Source organism: Rhineura floridana, chromosome 6, assembly GCF_030035675.1.
Source record: "Rhineura floridana isolate rRhiFlo1 chromosome 6, rRhiFlo1.hap2, whole genome shotgun sequence".
NCBI classification, from domain to species: Eukaryota; Metazoa; Chordata; class Lepidosauria; order Squamata; family Rhineuridae; genus Rhineura; species Rhineura floridana.
The window spans coordinates 100,919,343-100,939,355 of record NC_084485.1 but is presented as its reverse complement, the minus strand read 5'-3'; the positions used below and the strand labels follow the sequence as shown (position 1 = coordinate 100,939,355).

The window sequence follows — 20,013 nt, the reverse complement described above, 5'->3', positions numbered from 1 at the left end:
TATTCTCAGGCAAATAGTTGGAAATGCAGCCCTAATCACTATATACCCTGCGGTTTGGTACTCAGGAAGAATGGAGCCTACAAGATTCAATATGTGGATTCTAGATGTGGATTTTAAAATGGATCAAAGCTTTATCTTGGCCCCATATTCTCCTGAACACTTGGCATACAAGGACTAGGATTGATTTTATCTATCTGGGGCTCCTGTTGTACAATAAAAGGGCAATACAATGGAAAGAATCCATGGTTGAATTCAGGCTTATGAATAATTATGGGGAGACGCTCAGAGTACAAAAGGCTCTACTTGTCAACATTGCTCTCCCTCTCTCTTCCATGCTGCTATGCACACCTGAAATCCCAGGTGTATATAGGATAATAGGTTGTAGCTATCTTCCTATATAATAAAACTGTAAGCCCTCATGCCGTCGTCACACCATCATGACATCACACAGCGTGATGGCAGGGGCAGGGTGCGATGGTAAAGACCACTGAGCAAGCCAGTGGGCAATTCAAAGGCAGCGGCTGTTGCAGTTGAGAGGCCAGCCACCTTCAGCAACCCATGGTGGAAGGGAGGGCGAGCTTCAGGGACCTGGGGGGGGGAGGGAAGGCTTTGGTGACAGTATGTGGGGTTGGCGAGCGAAGCAAGCAGGGGCGCAGCTCCTAGTCATTAATAAAATAAAAAAGTCACCTGACAACAGAATTATTACATCAAATAATCAAACATCAGATGCAAGACAGCTCTGCAATGCCTGGTCTCTGAAGCTGTTGCTCGGCAGTACTGCAGAGAATAGGTTATCCCCAGAGATTAATTCTAAAAACACAGAAGTGTTGTGAGGGAAGCTTACTAGGCCCACATGTGTGTGCATGCAAGGGTGGGAATGTTAACAAGTTTCTTAAGTAATAAAACAAATTACTGAACATAATCCACTATGAAAAAAAGGTTCTACAGCCAACACTAAGCCACAGTAGCTAGCAAAATTATCTGAGAGGGTTTAGTTGACCAGGATTGCCCATCTATAGAGTCAACAAAGAATTTCAGCAGGGAAAGCCTTTCAGAGGAAAGGCTGAAGTAGAGAGAGAAGCAACGTTCCAAGCTGGGTCTCCTCCCAAACTGAACTGGACCGCGCCTCTATTCAGACCCAACAGTCTCTCTTGAATTTTAACTGGAGAGCCTTATCCCTGCATCCTGTGCATGGCACCTCCAATGCAGCACTGTCACCTGAAACCATCCCACACCTCCCCAACCCTACAAGTCTAAGCCTGCATCCCGCCAGAATATGTCATTTTCTTGACTATCACTCAGCTCAGGAGTACGACTTTTCTTTTCTCCTTCCATTTCTTTCAACATAAGCCTCCCCCACCTCCCTACATCAGACACTCTCAAATTCACTGAGACAGGCAAGTGTTAAAGGGAGTTCAAAGGGAATGGGCAGGCATGCGCGCAATCTGCTCCCCAGGTCCACCTCATTGACTGGGCATATGTGCAGTAGATTCTCCTTACACAGGACCACTCATGTCATATTATCATTCCTCCCCTTCTCCAGACTGGAGAATTTTTACAGCCGTGTTCTCAAACTTTGCCTTTCTTTGCTTTCTTTGTCCCACTTACAGGCCAAGCCTAAGCTTGTTGATTTCAATAGATTTTAGATAAGATTAAGCTGAACTTGTGGGTTGACAATTGCAGCTTCTGGGAGGAATGCTAGCATTTAAAGTGGTGTTGCACCACTGGCAGAAGAAGCAAACTTACTGCTTACTTTGCAAAAAAGGCTGTTTGTTGTTATTCACAGGGTAACATGGTTTTGTATGTAAGCTCATAAAAATTACACCTGCAAAATGTTTTCCTAATCTGCTGGGGCATGGCATGGCAGACAGAGGAGAGACCCGTCTCTCCTTGGCAGCTCACTGCATTTCTGTGATGGAGACAGAGGATGGGGTTTCCCTCTTCTGGCAGCCTGCTTTGTTTCCATGCTGGGTGGAAAGTGCTCTGCCCCTTCTCCACCAGCCCAGTCACTCACCTCTTACCTGCATGCGGTGACATGCATTCTCTTACATACAGTCCTCTGCCTCCTGTGGCTACCAGGAAAGGGCTTAAACACAAGACTAGAGTAACACAGGTACAGAAGACAGACCCCTTCCCCAGTCTAACGTTCAACAGAGTGAAGACAATGGAAGGAAGGCTCCAGAAGGACCAGAGTTCCAGCATGCTCCCAAACCTGTCTATAGTGGGGACAGGATGTAGTAAAGTACTGATACAAAAAATGGCAAAATCCAAATGCTCCATGAAACTCCTCATCTAAGAGAACATCACTGCCACAAAGTAGATAATATGTACCCCACAATTACAATGATTTGTGTGCTATCTTCTGAAAAAAGACAATGGAGCCTATACTATATGAAGTATTGACTCTTGTATTATTTATTTAATTTATTTAAAATATTTCTATCCCACCATTCTACCCTACAATAGGGCACTCAGGGCGGCTACAATAAAAACACATACACACATAATAACAATAAAAATACAAAACATTACAGTAGATTAAAATGCATAAAATACTATTAAAATACATAAAATGCATTATGCACATACATACATAAAATGCATATGTGCATGCACATATAAAAAAGTGAGACTAAAAGAACTTAAGATTTTAAAATGGAGAATAAAAAGCTTAAAACAGAATCAGGCTGACCCATCAGTCCCAACCAAAGGCTCTCCGGAACAAAATAGTTTTGACAAGTTTCCAGAAGGCCATCAGGGAGGGAACAAAACGGGCTTCTTGGGGCAGGGAATTCCAAAGTCTGGGAGCCACAATTGAAAAGGCTCTCTCCCGCGTGGTTGTCAATCTAACTTCTTTCATTCCAGGCACGCAGAGAAGACCAGAGGTAGATGATCTTAGATGCAGGCTAAGAACATATGGACGTAAGCGGTCCCTTAAGTAAACTGGTCCAATGCCATTCAGGGCTTTAAAGGTCAAAACCAGTACTTTGAATTGGGCTTGGAAACAAACTGGGAGCCAGTGGAGTCGATAAAGCACAGGGGTGATATGATCCCTGCGCCGTGCTCCAGTTAGCATTCTGGCTGCTGCACTTTGGACCAACTGTAGTTTCCAAATCGTTTTCAAAGGCAGCCCCACAAAGAGTGCGTTACAGTAATCAAGCCTCGATGTCACCAATGCATGTGTCACCGTGGCCAAGTCAGATACGTCCAGGAACGGACGCAGCTGGTAGACCATTTTGAGATGGCCAAAAGCACCCATCAACAAGTCATGCCACTTCTACCTTGACAACATTGCAAAAATATGGCCCTTGCTCTCTGTCCCCTCAGCAAAAACTCTGGTCCGCAATCTGATCATCTCTCCTCTAGAGATGGTCCTCCAATGTCTCACTTTGGTCCACTCATATCTATCCAGCACTGGGAAGGGCCATAGCTCAGTGGAAAAACATCTGTTTTGCATGCAGAAGGTCCCAGATTCAATCCCCATCATCTCCAGGTAGGGCTGGGAATGTCTTCTGTTTGAAACTCTAGAGAGCTGCAGCCAGTCAATATATATATTTTTTTTTACAATAATTTTTATTCAAATTTTCATAAAACATACAAAACAAAATCATAAAACATTCAAAGACAAAAAACAAAACAAAACAAAAATAATTGAACAAAAAAAATAAAATATTGACTTCCCATTTGTCACAGATCAAATCAGTTATAGGTCTACAATATATAACAATCCTGTCTCTTAAATCATATTATAAAATCACTTTCCTCCAGTAGTTATCTTAATTAATCATCAAATCTCATAAACATTACTTTATTCTTTCCACAAAAAGTCAAAGAGAGGTTTCAATTCTTTAAGAAATATATCTATCAATTTTTCTCCAAATAAACATGTCGATTAATCCATCTCGTTAATAATTATAATAATCTTATTGTCATAACCATAGTCCAAATAAACATTTCGATTAATCCATCTCATCAAAATCTGTTAGGTTCAATAATTTCAATAGCCATTATTCCATTATCCCTATTAGTTCCATCTTCCATCTTCAATAGCCCTGTTAAGTCCAGTAATTTCAGTGTCCAATCTTCCATTATCAGTATTCCATAATAATCTTGCTGTCATAGCCATAGTCATATAATAAGAGTCTGATGGGAATTTCCTCTATCCCAAATATTTTCTTGCCATCCATTCTGAATAAGTTGCTGAAATACTGTTGTAAAGTCATATCTCTGTTCTTCTTTTTTACAAAATGCACTGGCTCATCTCTTGAGAGTTTTTCCATTGTCACATGGCTGCAGTTAATTCCATAGATTTTCTCTATATCAAACTCCATCACGTCATTCCAGTCCAGAAGATTATCCAAGCCATTGATAACTTTATCTCTAATATCTTCATTAATTTCTTCAGAGATAACGTTAAATTCCAAACAGTAGATTTTATTTCTAAAATCCATAAACTCCAGATCTTTTTCCAATTCCACATTTGTTCCAATCTCCAGGGCTTGTATCTTCCCTTTATTTTTTCTTTTCTCATCTCTGATCTCATTCTCCTCTCTCACAGGATCCCCTATTTCTTTAAGCTCCTGCGTCATTTTGCTCAGTTCAATTTTCAGCTCCTTACTACCCTGTCGCAGGGTTTGTTTCGTTATCTCAATCTCATCCATTATTTTCTGAAACATAGTTACTTCCAGATTCTCAGCCACTTTCTTGATTGCCATTTTTAAAACCACAAAAACAAAGCAAAACAAAAATAAAGAAGAACCACTTCTTATTTCAGCAACAATTGGGTTAATATTCCAGGCTTGATGACATCACAGTATAAACAGAGCAGCCTGCCTTATCTCTCTATGTTCAAGAATGCAAAACAAATTTAGTTCCCAGCATCAAAACAGTTAGTGGCGTCGTGAAGAAGCAGATTCGTCAAAATAAAATAGACCAAAAAGAGAATAGTCCCAGACAATATAATATTCCTCGGAATAGAAATCAGGAATAGAAATCCCTCTTCTGTTTATATCTTTAGAATGCACTTCCAGGACAGCTTTTTGCGACAGAAACAGAGATAAGCTGTTAATTTCGTGAATAACAGAGAAGAGTTATAGCTCACCCAGAAGTTGTCCAAAGCCGATCAATCTGACAAATCTCCTTTTGCTGCAACAATTTAAACCAAGTAAAAAAAATAATAGAAAGAAGGGTGCTTGCCTGTTAGTCCGTTCTCTCTTTAAAGAAAAGATAAACGTATCGCTTAAACAGATAGAGCTTGTTCGGAAGTCCGTCCGGCATTGTTGGCTGGACCTTATCTCATAAATTAATGAAATCCAGTCCTCCCAACAAAAACAGGCTTTTGAGGTTGATCTCTACGTTTCTCCCTGCCCGGGAGAAATTTCATCAGTCAAAAAAAAAATGTTCTGACTGATTTATATCTGAATAAGCTTCTTTTGAGGCGGGAGCCCGTCCCAAAAGCAGGCACAAGCGAAGTCACCCTTCCCGGAAGTCTGCAGCCAGTCAATATAAACAACTGAACTAGATGGACCAATGGTCTGACTCAGTATATATCCCCAATGTTCCTAATATCATTTGTCTCATTCATCACTCTGATCATGGTGCCCCTCCTTAAATTCATACGCTAACTTCCTGTTTGCCTCCAGATCTGCACAAACTCCTTGTCCTTACTTTCAAATGGCTGGCCTTAATGGCCCTCATTTCCCCCCTTATTTCTCTATTCTTATATACACACATATATATTCTAATATCCATATACAGTCTTTAGCCTATTACTTTTGCTTCTCTAGAAGGTGTTGGTGTTAACCTTTAAAGCCCTATACGGTGTCGGTCCAGTTTATCTAAAGGAGCGCCTCCAGCATCACCAAATATGCCGCCTGACGAGATCTGCCTCACAAGACCTTCTCTCAGTCCCACCAGTTAAGACAGCTAGGCTGGTGCAGACCAGAGAGAGGGCATTCTCAGTTGTGGCCCCCACCCTCTGGAACTCTCTGCCATACGACCTTCGCCATGCCCCCTCCCTGGTAGGTTTCCGCCAAGGATTGAAAACTTGGTTGTTTCAGCGGGCATACAAGTCTCCTAGATAATTTTAGTTTACAGTGTATAGATGTAGGTTGGTGGATTATAATTGTTTTATATGTTAAAACTGTATTATATGTTGTATTTTTAATTATGTACGCCGCCTAGAGTGGCCGTTCTTTCAGCCAGATAGGCGGCCTAAAAATAAAATTTTATTATTATTATTATGTCCAGCTATTGGAACCCATGGACCTGCCTTACATTACCAACATAAGAACATAAGAAGAGCCTGCTGGATCAGGCCAGTGGCCCATCTAGTCCAGCATCCTGTTCTCACAGTGGCCAACCAGGTGCCTGGGAGAAGCCCGCAAGCAGGACCCGAGTGCAAGAACACTCTCCCCTCCTGAGGCTTCCGGCAACTGGTTTTCAGAAGCATGCTGCCTCTGACTAGGGTGGCACAGCACAGCCATCACGGCTAGTAGCCATTGATAGCCCTGTCCTCCATGAATTTGTCTAATCTTCGTTTAAAGCCATCCAAGCTGGTGGCCATTACTGCATCTTGTGGGAGCAAATTCCATAGTTTAACTATGCACTGAGTAAAGAAGTACTTCCTTTTGTCTGTCCTGAATCTTCCAACATTCAGCTTCTTTGAATGTCCACGAGTTCTTATATTATGAGAGAGGGAGAAGAACTTTTCTCTATCCACTTTCTCAATGCCATGCATAATTTTATACACTTCTATCATGTCTCCTCTGACCCGCCTTTTCTCTAAACTAAAAAGCCCCAAATGCTGCAACCTTTCCTCGTACGGGAGTCGCTCCATCCCCTTGATCATTCTGGTTGCCCTCTTCTGAACCTTTTCCAACTCTAGAATATCCTTTTTGAGATGAGGCGACCAGAACTGTACACAGTATTCCAAATGCGGCCACACCATAGATTTATACAATGGCATTATGATATTGGCTTTTATTTTCAATACCTTTCCTAATTATCGCTAGCATGGAATTCGCCTTTTTCACAGCTGCCACACACTGGGTCGACATTTTCATCGTGCTGTCCACTACAACCCCGAGGTCTCTCTCATCTTCGGTCACCGCCAGTTCAGACCCCATGAGCGTATATGTGAAATTAAGATTTTTTGCTCCAATATGCATAATTTTACACTTGTTTATATTGAATTGCATTTGCCATTTTTCTGCCCATTCACTCAGTTTGGAAAGATCTTTTTGGAGCTCTTCACAATCCCTTTTTGTTTTAACAACCCTGAACAATTTAGTGTCGTCAGCAAACTTGGCCACTTCACTGCTCACTCCTAATTCTAGGTCATTAATGAACAAGTTGAAAAGTACAGGTCCCAATACCGACCCTTGAGGGACTCCACTTTCTACAGCCCTCCATTGGGAGAACTGTCCGTTTATTCCTACTCTCTGCTTTCTGCTTCTTAACCAATTCCTTATCCACAAGAGGACCTCTCCTCTTATTCCATGACTGCTAAGCTTCCTCAGAAGTCTTTGGTGAGGTACCTTGTCAAACGCTTTTTGAAAGTCTAAGTACATTATGTCCACTGGATCACCTCTATCTATATGCTTGTTGACACTCTCAAAGAATTCTAGTAGGTTACTGAGACAGGACTTTCCCTTGCAGAAGCCATGCTGGCTCTGCTTCAGCAAGGCTTGTTCTTCTATGTGCTTAGTTAATCTAGCTTTAATAATACTTTCTACCAGTTTTCCAGGGACAGAAGTTAAGCTAACTGGCCTGTAATTTCCGGGATCCCCTCTGGATCCCTTTTTGAAGATTGGCGTTACATTTGCCACTTTCCAGTCCTCAGGCACAGAGGAGGACCCCAGGGACAAGTTACATATTTTAGTTAGCAGATCAGCAATTTCACATCTGAGTTCTTTGAGAATCTCGGGTGGATGCCATCCGGGCCCGGTGATTTGTCAGTTTTTATATTGTCCATTAAGCTTAGAACTTCCTCTCTCGTTACCACTATTTGTCTCAGTTCCTCAGAATCCCTTCCTGCAAATGTTAGTTCAGGTTCACGGATCTGCCCTAGATCTTCCACTGTGAAGACAGATGTAAAGAATTCATTTAGCTTCTCTGCAATCTCCTTATCGTTCTTTAGTACGCCTTTGACTCCCTTATCATCCAAGGGTCCAATCGCCTCCCTAGATGGTCTCCTGCTTTGAATGTATTTATAGAATTTTTTGTTGTTGGTTTTTATGTTCTTAGCAATGTGCTCCTCAAATTCTTTTTTAGCATCCCTTATTGTCTTCTTGCATTTCTTTTGCCAGAGTTTGTGTCCATTTTTATTTTCTTCATTCGGACAAGACTTCCATTTTTTGAAGGAAGACTTTTTGCCTCTAAGAGCTTCCTTGACTTTGCTCGTTAACCATGCTGGCATCTTCTTGGCCCTGGTGGTACCTTTTCTGATCTGCGGTATGCACTCCAGTTGAGCTTCTAATATAGCGTTTTTAAACAACTTCCAAGCATTTTCGAGTGATGTGACCCTCTGGACTTTGTTTTTCAGCTTTCTTTTTACCAATCCCCTCATTTCTGTGAAGTTTCCTCTCTTGAAGTCAAAAGTGACTGTGTTGGATTTTCTTGGTAATTGGCCAGTTACATGTATGTTTAATTTAATAGCACTATGGTCACTGCTCCCAATCGGTTCAACAACAGTTACATCTCGCACCAGGTCCCAGTCCCCACTGAGGATTAAGTCCAGGGTTGCCGTCCCTCTGGTCGGTTCCATGACCAACTGGTCTAGGGAATAGTCATTTAGAATATCTAGAAATTTTGCTTCTTTGTCATGACTGGAACACATATGCGGCCAGTCTATGTCTGGGTAGTTGAAGTCACCCATTACTACCACATTTCCTAGTTTGGATGCTTCCTCAATTTCATATCTCATCTCCAGGTCTCCCTGAGTGTTTTGATCAGGGGGACGATAGATCGTTCCCAGAATTAAATCCCTCCTGGGGCATGGTATCACCACCCACAACGATTCTGTGGAGGAGTCTGTGACACCCTTCCCCGGCTCTCCCTGTCAGGTTCCTACCTGCTTGTGGCTACTGCCTTTCACTAGGCACCACCAGGGACTCCACCAGTCCGGACTGTCCTTTATATGGTTTCTCTCTCTGCTCTAGCACAGATCTCACTAGATCCCCCTGCTAGGCAGCACCACCAGTCACGTCCTGTAACCAATATTCCCAGAGACTTTGCCTGAGTCTCTCTCTATCTGGTTACTTTTGTGACTGCGTGCGTATGCTGTTCCCAACCCCTTGGTATCTATATAGATTACACATATAACTCTGGGTTGCGCTGGATACTTGTAATGTTATTATTCTTCTCTTCACCGCAGCCACCATTCGTTACTGTTTCCCTTCAGCCTTGGAAATTACCTTGCCCTCCCTTCTGGTCTGCATATTCCCCAGCCAAGGATCAGGCCTTCGGTAAACCAAAATAGTATTTATTAAATATCAGAAATAACAAGATTACTTTTATAATGGTACAAAAGCATATGGTTTCATCTCTTCCTGTGATATTTGTCTTATTATTAACTAGAACTCCAATTCCCTCTTTCTCCACACTCTCCTGACATCCACCAACTAACACCCACCTCCTAACAACGTCCACACTAACATCCGCTGACTATCACCGTCCACCCAGATTCAACTGTCATTCTTCCATTTATACTCCAAGCCATTCAAACGCTCAGCCAATCATCCAGCATTCTACTGCTCATCTACTCCCCCCTCCTCTTTCACTCCACTTGCCATATATCTTCTATACAAACAGCACTTACCATATTTACATTAATACAGGAACATCACAGAGTCCGCCTCTTTTGGGGTTTCCAGCTTGCTGGATTCAATGCCTTCTTTCACGTATAGAGCGACTCCGCCACCAATACGTCCTTCCCTGTCCTTCCGATATAGTTTATATCCAAGCAGGCATTTAACTGACATGGCTTGGACCGCTTACTTAACAAACTGGTTTGACCTTTTTAACAATCCCCTTTCTTCGCAGAATCCCATATTGCACCTGTAAAATCACATCATTGAAGGGTCCCAAAAAACCTTTTAGTCCAATCCCAAACCCATTACATTATAAGCATTTAGTAGGGGCTCTGTCCCTCTCCCTTCCCTCGCCAACCCCATCTAGTGTTGCCAAAGCTCCCCTTCCCCCCACAGGTCATGAAAGCTATCCCCTTTTCCACCCCCACAGGTAACCAAACCTTTCCCCATCCCTCCACAAAGCACCAAACCTCCCATTGCCTCCCCCACGGATTACCAAGGCCATCCACCCTTCCATCCATCCATCCATCCAGGCCCAGGCCACAGCCCTCTCACCCACCGCTGCCTCCACCTCCTCCTACATAGCCTGCACTGCTACTGCAGGCTGCCACTCCCCCTCCCCCTGTGCGGCCCGAGCCCACCAGCTCACCCTGCAGTCTTTGCCATTGTACCCCACATGACAGCCGAGGGCTTACATTTTTATTACTAGGTGCTTTGCCCCTGCACACTTTCCACCCCCCCCCACAAACTCCCAAATACACACAGACAGAGGGGACCCCCCCCAGGACTCCAAAGCACATACACACAAGAACTCCGACTTCCATCCACACACATATCCACACACCCACCTCCCAAACACACCCACCCACTCACAAACACAACCCCATGGACTCCTCCCCCAGACCCCCAAGCACACGCGCGCTCACACACACACGGAATCCCCCCGCAGTCTCCCAAACACACACAGAGGGACTCACACATACGGGGACTCACACGCCGCCCCACAGGAACTCCCGCGCGCGCGCGCACTCCCACAAACAGGGACTCCTCCTCCTGCGTCTCCCAAACACAGAGACACCTGCCCCTCCGGCACCCACACTCCAATCCGCTTGCCTCTACTATTGCTGCGGCGCCGGCGGCCGATCGCCCCACTCGTTCACTCGCCCGCCCAGGCTGCTTCTGGTGTTAGTGCTGCGCAGCCAGCGTGCTTGCCTCGGTTGCTCACTCGCACGGCGCCGCTGCCCTGCAGCCGGCCTGCCCAAACTGTTGCTTCCGCCGCCGGCCTCCCGCTATTTCCGCCGCCGCGTAGCCCGCCCAGTCAGTCATCTTTGCCGCGCCGCCTCCACGTCACATGACGTCATGACGGCGTGTTAAAAGATATAGCACCTTTGGTGTTAGAGTTGCTCACAATAATCCTTACAATGGTGTTGTACAGGAGAATAGAATTACTGTCCTCATATTGCAGACAGGCCTGTTAGAGGCGGAGGCTTGCCTAGGGGTGATGGTACCTGAGATGTAAACCAGCAGCATTTAGATCACACCCTTAGCCATACTTGCTCTCAAAGACAACCTTCAAAACCTTTTATCTGTGCGTCAGTAGAATGTTAAAGGCTTCTTCCCTTTTTGGTGTACAAGTTTTTTTGTAGGGCACGGTGAATGTGACAAAAGGTGTTTGAAAATATGCCCATCATGCAGGTATACTCTTCAGATAATTTGTCTTGCTTGTGGCAACCCGTTGGTTAGCAAACCTGTGTTTGTTCATGTGTAATGTGAAATGTCGCTATGAAGGAAGAAAAAAATCAATTTTGTTAAGCTCTAAGCAGTTATCCACTGAGTGCTTAATGAGATAATTTTTTACTCAAGCCTGGCATGAAATAACGTATTTGAACACCTCACTACCACACAAAGCTGATGCTGTGTGGCTGTTTGAAAGTCAAATACTCTGCACATGCTCAAAGGCTCTCATTTAGTTACCAGGTTTATTGTTCACCCTACCAGCAGGAGATCAGAGCGACTTACGAGAGAACTGAAAAATGTCCTAGAACTGAAGGGAGGGAATAAATATTCGTGAGGTTCTGCTCTGGTGAGCTTTGGATCACCTGAGGACCATAAACTATACTGTCCACAGCACAATGTGAGATCAAGTGTGAAATATGGAAGGCAGAATCTCCTGGATTTTCAGGGCTTGATGCAACATCTGCAGGCTTAGCTTCTCCATACAGTTCCTGGTTACCTTTTGAGATCAGCTCTCCTTAACGGAGCACATCATAATCAATCTGAACGATACGAATCCACCCATCCTTCTGAGGGACAGTGCTGAGGTTCTAGGGATTTTTTTACGGAGTTCGGTTTTACTAGCCCTAAAACGATTAGCGTCATGTACTTAAAAGATACAGAGCATTGGTAGTACATCCACAGGAAGTATTTTAGTCAGCGAGTGTGTAATGTAGCAGGTAGACATGAACGTAGCACGTCTCTCTCCAGACAGAAGTGGGATCAGTCTCGCCAGCTATAAAACGCACTTAACAGTCTATTTAACAGTGGCGAGGTCCTTGAAAAGGCAATATCCATGCTAATCCAGCCTCTTCTAAATCAGAATTATTATTTTTTAAATAAGCCAGTAAGGTAAAACCTCCTTTCCTCACGTTCAGTCGTGATATTTAAACGATTTGAGCAAACTGGATTAATTTAGCTGCTTGGAAAGCAGATTCCCGCACATTTGATAGAGACGGGGAAATAAGGTGTTCGTGAAATGAAGGTTCAATTATATCCCTTCGTCTACCAAAAAAAGGGGGGGGTCACGCCAGAGGCAAAAGGAAAGCCATTCCGTTTCTTTCAGTTGTGAAATCTTTTAACTTCCTCGCCCACGCCAACGTGTTTTTGTTGCAAGGGGGGAAAGTTGCCTAAAAGGAACAGTCTGAAGCTGTCCAGGAGTGCAGAACCAACAACGACAGGTGTGGTTCTAGAAAAGGCACACACGCACGTTCTAGTTGAAGATCTTGCAGCCAAGATCACTTACCCTCCCACTTACCTGGCAGTTAGTCCCAAACCGCAACTTTCTTACACTCAGGTTAGGGTGGCAAGAGCTCGGTTTCTCTCTCCGTTATTAATACTGGCGTAGAGTCCGTAGACGTAAAGTGGCATTTTAAATCCACGCAAGTGGTTGTAACTTCAGAACCAGGCAGCGGAAGGTTTTCTTTTTCTTTCTGGATGCCTGTAAGCAGGTTGTGCAGATTGAGGCTGCAGGACATCAAGGACAGTTCTTGGACCCCCTTTTCCTGGAGGCGTGCCAAAGGCCAGCCTCAAGGCTGATTCAGACATGCGCCTCCAGAATTCGCTCTCTCATCCGGCATCGCTGATGCAGTGGCACCTAGGAACTCCCTCCGCTGAAAAGGGCTGCATTGGAGCAGATAGGGGAGTCTGGACAGCTGTGGTGTGTGATGCGCAGTATCTCTTCTAAACATGTAATTCATCACTTGAATGTACATTCTTCCAGTGATGAACGTAGCATGCGGGAACTCAGCCTCATCATTTTTTTTCATAGACAATATAAGATACTTGAGCGTCCTTTATTTGGCCAGAGACACTGTTTCGGCAGTATGTTTTAATCATACATTCCGAGACAAACTCTATCTATGAGATGTGTCTTATTAGCAATATTTCTATGCCGTCATAGAATAGAATGCTATACACGTTCACTGGGAAGTAAATCCCTTTGCATTCAGTGATGTTTAGGCTGCAGTCCTAATCCCATTTACCTGTGAGTAAGCATTACTGAATTCAGTGGTTAGAATTGCAGTCTTATTTCCTAGTAAGTGTGCTTGGAATTGAACTCTGTAGGGGCTTACTTCTAAGTCCAGCCCTTCTTGATTAGAGAGTTTGCAAATTAATAATATTAATATTAATACTAGTATTACTATCAACAACAATAACAACAACAATATGGATCCTACAGTCTCCCTATTTATAGGAAAGGTCTTCTATACTTTTGTTTGGGTCTAGTTCAGAGATTCATTTTTATTTTATCAACTCCTAAAATCCAGCCTCCAGCATTGCTGGCTTCGAAATCATGTACTTTTAAAAAACCACACACTTTAGCTACAATTCAGCAAAGTTAGTTGTGACAAAGTCCCACTGAAAACAGTGGAATGGGTGGGTCACTGGTTCACGAATGAAGGTTATTGTGTGACCTAATGCCAAGCGCCTCCTAAGTGTGTCTGCTAATATATTTCATTTCATTTCATTTGTTCCTCGCCTCAGAACCAACCCACAGAGAGTGGTGCAGGCCTACAGGAAGGTCAAACGGGGGATCTTCCACTGAAAGTAAGGAACGCACCAGCGCCTCGTTTTGGTTTCCTATTTGCTTACCTTGCATTCTTCAACACAGAAGAACCCTTCTAAAGCTAGAACGAATTTTAAAGCCCTCATTGCTACAGATTTCTCTTCTCCCTCCCCCAGTCATGCCCCAGCTCAGAGAAGATCTTGCAGTCTTTTCTGGGTTGCCGATTACTCCGTTATATGTTTTGACTGCATTCAGACTCTTCCTCATCGCCTTGCTCCTGGCGGCGTGGAAAGGAGTGGGTCAGCAAAGCCGACCAGCCCGCCAAGGGTTAACAAGAGAGCCAGCGGCCTTCCCGCTCCAGATTGTTTGTCCCCGCCCTCCCCGAAAGAGACTTTGCTCCCTTCGCCCGCCCCAGCGTTCCGGCGTGTCCTTTACGCCTTCCCCAATCACTGATCCTAGACCTGTCAATGCCACGGCAGAAGCGACCGAGGCAAAGCCTTTTTAAGCCAGGCAGCAATCTGCAGGGACGGAAAACAAGCCCGCACTTGAACAAGGCGGACGAGCAGCCATCGCCTCACCTTTGAAATGGTGGGCGGAGTAGGACCGGAGTAAATAATGTCAATCACAAATAGGGTTGCCAGGTTCAATCCCTGAGACTGATCCTGTATCTTTAGGAGAAGAGAAAGTCAGCCAAGTGCAGGTGTTCTTGCAACACTGTAATGGGAAAAACCACAAGGTAAAATTCTCCCTTCCCCCTGCACAACTTTTAAAGATACATAAGACCTCTTGGAGGCTGGGCCTGGCGCCTTCCATTTTATCCTTATACCTACCCCGTGAGATAGGTCAGGCTGAGAGAGAGGGGCTTCATGGCTGGGTGGGGATTTGAACCTGAATCTTAGCCCAACACTCTAACCCACTGGTATTGGGAGACAGGACTGTACATCTTCAGACTATGGGGGGGGATCCCAATTTGATTGGACCTTTGCATTAAGAAAAGAAAGCAACATCCCTCTGTCTGCAGGGAGCTTTTTATGGAAAAGGACATTTCAAGATGTGATTTTGCCACGCACTATTTTTCTAATTAACAGAGACTAACATTACAATTACCTGGGGGGGGGGTCACAAATTTCTTTGAGCTTACAAAGGGGGTCCCATACTTATAAAGGTTGGGAACCACTGTAATACAGCATCTTTACTTGCTATATTTATTTATGCTGGCTAGATGCAAAAGAGAACAGGGCTCCTGCACTTTTAGCAGGTGTATCCAAGGGTAAATTTGAGTATATGGAGCTTGCATGACAGGCTACACCTCCTGAAATTCTCTCTTCTGTACAACTAATACAGGGGCAAGAGCCCAGTCTTCTTTTCCATCTGGCCAGTCTACATTTACATACCCACCTTTCTCCCACAGCAAAACACAAGGTGATGTGGATAAGGGTCTGCAGGCAATCTTCCATTCAAGCACTGACTGCACCCAAGCCTCCAAAGCTATAGCAAAATGGCATTGGCTACAATGTATATCTTCAGGCCATAGATAAGTAGAGTTCAAAGTACTATGTCATGCTCAGTAATGTCGGAGAGTGACGAAACTGGGAATGGAGAGACTGAGTGAGCCATTATGTGTGTTTGAATCTTTGCTAAAAGATAATACCTTCCCTGCAAATTAGACAGACAGAGACTGTAAGCTTTAAAATAAGAAATAACTACTTTATTCTGGAAGTACATACTTGATAGGAAAGAGTTGTACATCTAACTAGCTAACTAGCTAAGTTGAAGGTGGAAACACTAAGTCTAGTGTTTGCCCTCATGCTTGGAGGAGAGGGAGAGACAAAAGGAAAAATATCTGCTCCCCTCTCGAGAGAAAGAAGACTGGGAAGGAGGGAAGGAACTGGGATCAACATCCTCTGCATAGCAGTCTAGCAGGAAGGAAGAGACAGCAGGAGATCAAAGGACAGGTAAAGCCTAGCAACCAAGAAGGTCTTGTCTCTAGCTACCCTTTTTAACCCCATGCAGCCTCAACCCAAGTTGGAGTTGAACCCCATATATTCCAACACCCCTTCTCAACGAGAACTTGGTTCATTCTACAAGGTGCATCTTGTCTCGTAGCTTCTGGTGTTGGACTTTGCCTAATGGCTTGGTCAAAGCATCAGCTGTCAACTCTTCTGTTGGACAGTAGGTCATCTCTAGAAATCCTTTCTTCCTTATGTCCTTTAGGTAGTGGAACTTCACATCAATGTGCTTCATGCGAGAACTTTGCCCTTCTGATTCTGAGAGTGTTATGCAAGCTTGATTGTCCTCAAGTATTCTGATAGGCTCTGGTTCAGATATGCCCAAGTCTCCTAGAAGCTTGCATAGCCACAGCATTTCCTTTCATGCCTCATCAGCTGATACATACTCTGCCTCAGTAGATGAGTGTGCTAGAGTCTCTTGCTTTCGACTTGTCCAGCAGATAAGTGACTGCCCACGGTAGAACAAGTTTCCACTGGTTGACGTACGATCTTTGGTGTCTCCAGCCCAGTCAGCATCAGCATATCCTAGAAGCTTAGGATCTTGAGTAGCTGATAGCTTTAGTTTTAAGTTTGCAGTGCCTTTCAGATATCTTGCCACTCTCTTGACTGCTTCCCAGTCTTTCTTGATTGGCAAGCTGGTTTTTCTACAAAGGTATCCCACTGCTAACACCATATCTAGTCTGGTTATTGTGCTGATGTATAGGAGTTTCCCTATAGCTTGTCTGTAGCTTTCGTTGTCTTCCCAGGGTTCATTGTTCTGATCTGGTTTCAAGTATCCTACTTCCATTGGTGTAGGTGCTGGATGTGCATCCTTCAGTCCTAGACTCTCAAGTAGGTCTTGAATCTTTTGTTTTTGATTTAGAAGAAAGGATCCATCATCCTCTCTTTCAATTTGTATTCCAAGGTCGTATGTGATGTCGCCTAGACATTTCACTTCAACTTCCTTGCTTAGATTATTTACTAACTCTTGCTTGTCTTGTGGATTCTCATAAGCCAGTAGTAAATCATCTACATAAATCAAAATATAAGTCCATTTGTTGTTCTTGAATCTGCTATACAGTCTGCTTCGCCTCTTTTATAGCCTTGTTTCAAGAGTATTTGGTTCAGTTTGTCATTCCATGCTCTTGCAGCTTTTCTTTCTAGTTGCTCTGCTTGCATCTTCTGGTTGGCAGCGACACTCAGGAGTGTCCTGATTGTTGTATGCTTGACTACAGTTTCAATATCTTTCCAGGTCTCTGGTTCTGGAAGTTCATCAGCTCTTGCAAGGTAGGACAGTCTCAGTGGAGGTACACCTCTGTTGGTGCGGTTAGAGTGTTTTGGTATAGGATTCTCTGCTGCCCCTTCTGGCTGTGCAGGTTCCCCTTCTTGCTCTGATTCCTCACTGTCCTCCAGTGCTGGTATGTTGCTGTAATCTGTAGTACTGTACGGTATTTCTACTTTATCTTCTTCACTGTCGTGGTCTTGGAATGGTGCCCCTTCTGGTTGGAATGCACCTTGACCTTCATCAAAGTAGACAGCTCTTTGGATTTCAATCCTTTCTGTTTTGGGATTTAGGATTCTGTATCCCTTTTGTTTTGAAGAATATCCAACAAAGATTCCTTCCTTTGTAGTGTTGTCCAATTTGGTTCTTTTCTGGTGTGAAATGTGACCGTACACTTTTGATCCAAACACCTTTAAATGAGCCAAACTGGGTATGCGCCCATACCATAATTCGAATGGAGTCTTGTTGCCATTCACCTTTGTTGGCAAACGATTTTGTAGATAGGTGGCAGTATACACTGCCTTTCCCCAGTGTTTCTGTGAGAGATTAGCATCTTCCAGCATGGATCTCACCATCTCAATTAGGGTTCTGAATTTTCTCTCTGAGACTCTGTTCTGTTCTGGGTTGTGGGGTACAGTGGTCTGATGCTCAATCCCATTTTCACACAGAAACTGCTGGGTAGCATGAGACATGACTCACCCCCCCCCGTTGTCAGAACGTAGCATTTGTGGTTTTCTCTGAAATTTAGTGGTCACCATTGCAATATACTCTTTGAGTTTCTGAAGCATTTGCCCCTTTTCCTTCAATATCTAAATTATGGTGAATCTTGAATAGTCATCAATAAAACTAACAATATATTTATTTCCACCAGCTGAAGGAATTGGCATTTCACAAATGTGGCTGTGAATCAACTCTAGGGGGCGCTTGGTCTTCTTTTCACTCTGCTTAGGAAAACTTGGTCTCGTCCCTTTAGCCTTCACACAGCATGTACATCTCCCCTTTTCTTGGCAGGGTTCAATTTTCATGCCTCTTACTAAATTATTCTTTTGAAGAGTATTAATCTTTGCAATGTCTTTATGCCCAAGTCTCCTGTGCCACATATGCAAACATGACTTGTTACAGTAGCCCTTTACAACATTAGCTTCTGGACTTTGTTGATTGATTTCATACATTCCTTTTCTCTTAGTAGCTGTGCACATAATTTCACCATCTCTAGAAATTGTGCAGGAATCTTGTTCAAATAACACTGAACATCCTTTATTTGTTGCCTCACTTACTGAGATCAAATTATTCAAAATTCCTGGTGTCCAGAGGGCATTCCTAAGGTAAATTTCCTTTGTGCCGCTTGGCGTATGGCAGACTAGCTTTGCATCTCCCGCCCACTTTATAGGCACCTCCCACGAGTCAGCGACTCTGACTGTGCCTCCACGTGGGGTTAGATTTTCAAACAGAGTCTTTGTATTTATCAGATGAGCACTTGCTCCGGAATCTATATAGACTTTAGTATCATTACAACATTTTTCAACAGTTACTTGTAAACTCTTGACATCTTTCTTCTCTGTCCTTTTAAATCCTCTATTTTGTCCTTCAGACCTCTCGCTCTTATCACACTGGTTTTTAAGGTGTTTTTCCGAACCACATAGAAAACATTGCTTGGCTTTCACACCTTTGGATCCCTTTTGTTCCTCAAATCTGCATTTGACTGGCAGTCAACCAGAACTTTGTTTACTTAGGAAAGAGGAGACGCTGTCCTTTCCTGCAACTCTCCTTTTGCTTTCCTGACGGAATTGTTCCCTTACTTCTGATATAATTTCATTTAGAGTCTTTTTCTGTTATTGTAATATAAAGGAAAATGTTTCCATTGATCTTGAGAGGGAATCTAGAAACAAAGCAATCTGTACCAGCTCATCCAATTGTGTGCCTGCTTGTTCTATTCCCTGAATTAACACCATAAATTTAGTGAGCTTCAAATGAATCATCCCTCATTTGCAAGTTAATAAGACTTCGTAACATTGAAATTAAATTGAAATTAAATGCCCTTGGCTTTTTGGCTGGTGGTTAGACTCCAGTGCAATCCACATTTCTCTGGCATTTTTACAGTTAATGATCAAGGGGATTTGCGAGTTAGTCACGCATTTGACAATGAGATCCTGAGCTCTTTCGTCTTTCTCAGTCCAAACTCTCCTTGCTTCCTGCAAGGCTTCTGGTCCCGGTTGCGGGTCTTTGATCACCTCCATTAGCTTCTAATGGCTTTAAGTGACATCCCATCCAAAATGACCACAGCTTCCAGTTTCCAGGTGAAAGTTTGTCAAGGCTTAGCTGTTGTTCCATGGTAGCCATCCTTAAGAAAAAGGCTTAACTCTTTACTGACTAAACTCCGAAGGTCTTTACTAGCTTCCTTGATTCACAACACAAAAGCTCCTTTAGTTACTCAGATCTCCTTTTGCATGGCTGGGCCCATAACCTGTCGGAGAGTGGCGAAACTGGGAATGGAGAGACTGAGTGAGCCTTTATGTGTGTTTGAATCTTTGCTAAAAATTACACCTTCCCTGCAAATTAGACAGAGACTTTAAGCTTTAAAACAAGAAATAACTACTTTATTCTGGAAATACATACTTGATAGGAAAGAGTTCTACATCTAGCTAACTA

General features: G+C 43.6%; 1 protein-coding gene across 3 annotated transcripts in view; it reads right to left on the bottom strand.

Annotated features, from left to right (window-relative positions):
- Nucleotides 1-13,054, bottom strand: part of ALG6 (ALG6 alpha-1,3-glucosyltransferase) — a 43,819-nt gene extending 30,765 nt beyond the window's left edge. Inside the window, exon 1 of one of the 3 annotated variants that reach the window (XM_061633293.1) lies at nt 12,844-13,054. The gene's annotated coding sequence lies outside the window, so the exon portion shown is untranslated. Of the gene's footprint in view, nt 1-9,820; nt 10,060-10,925; nt 11,123-12,843 lie in introns of those variants that run through there. The other 2 variants (XM_061633290.1, XM_061633292.1) reach the window with 2 other exon arrangements.
- Between the last annotated feature and the right edge of the window lie 6,959 nt (nt 13,055-20,013).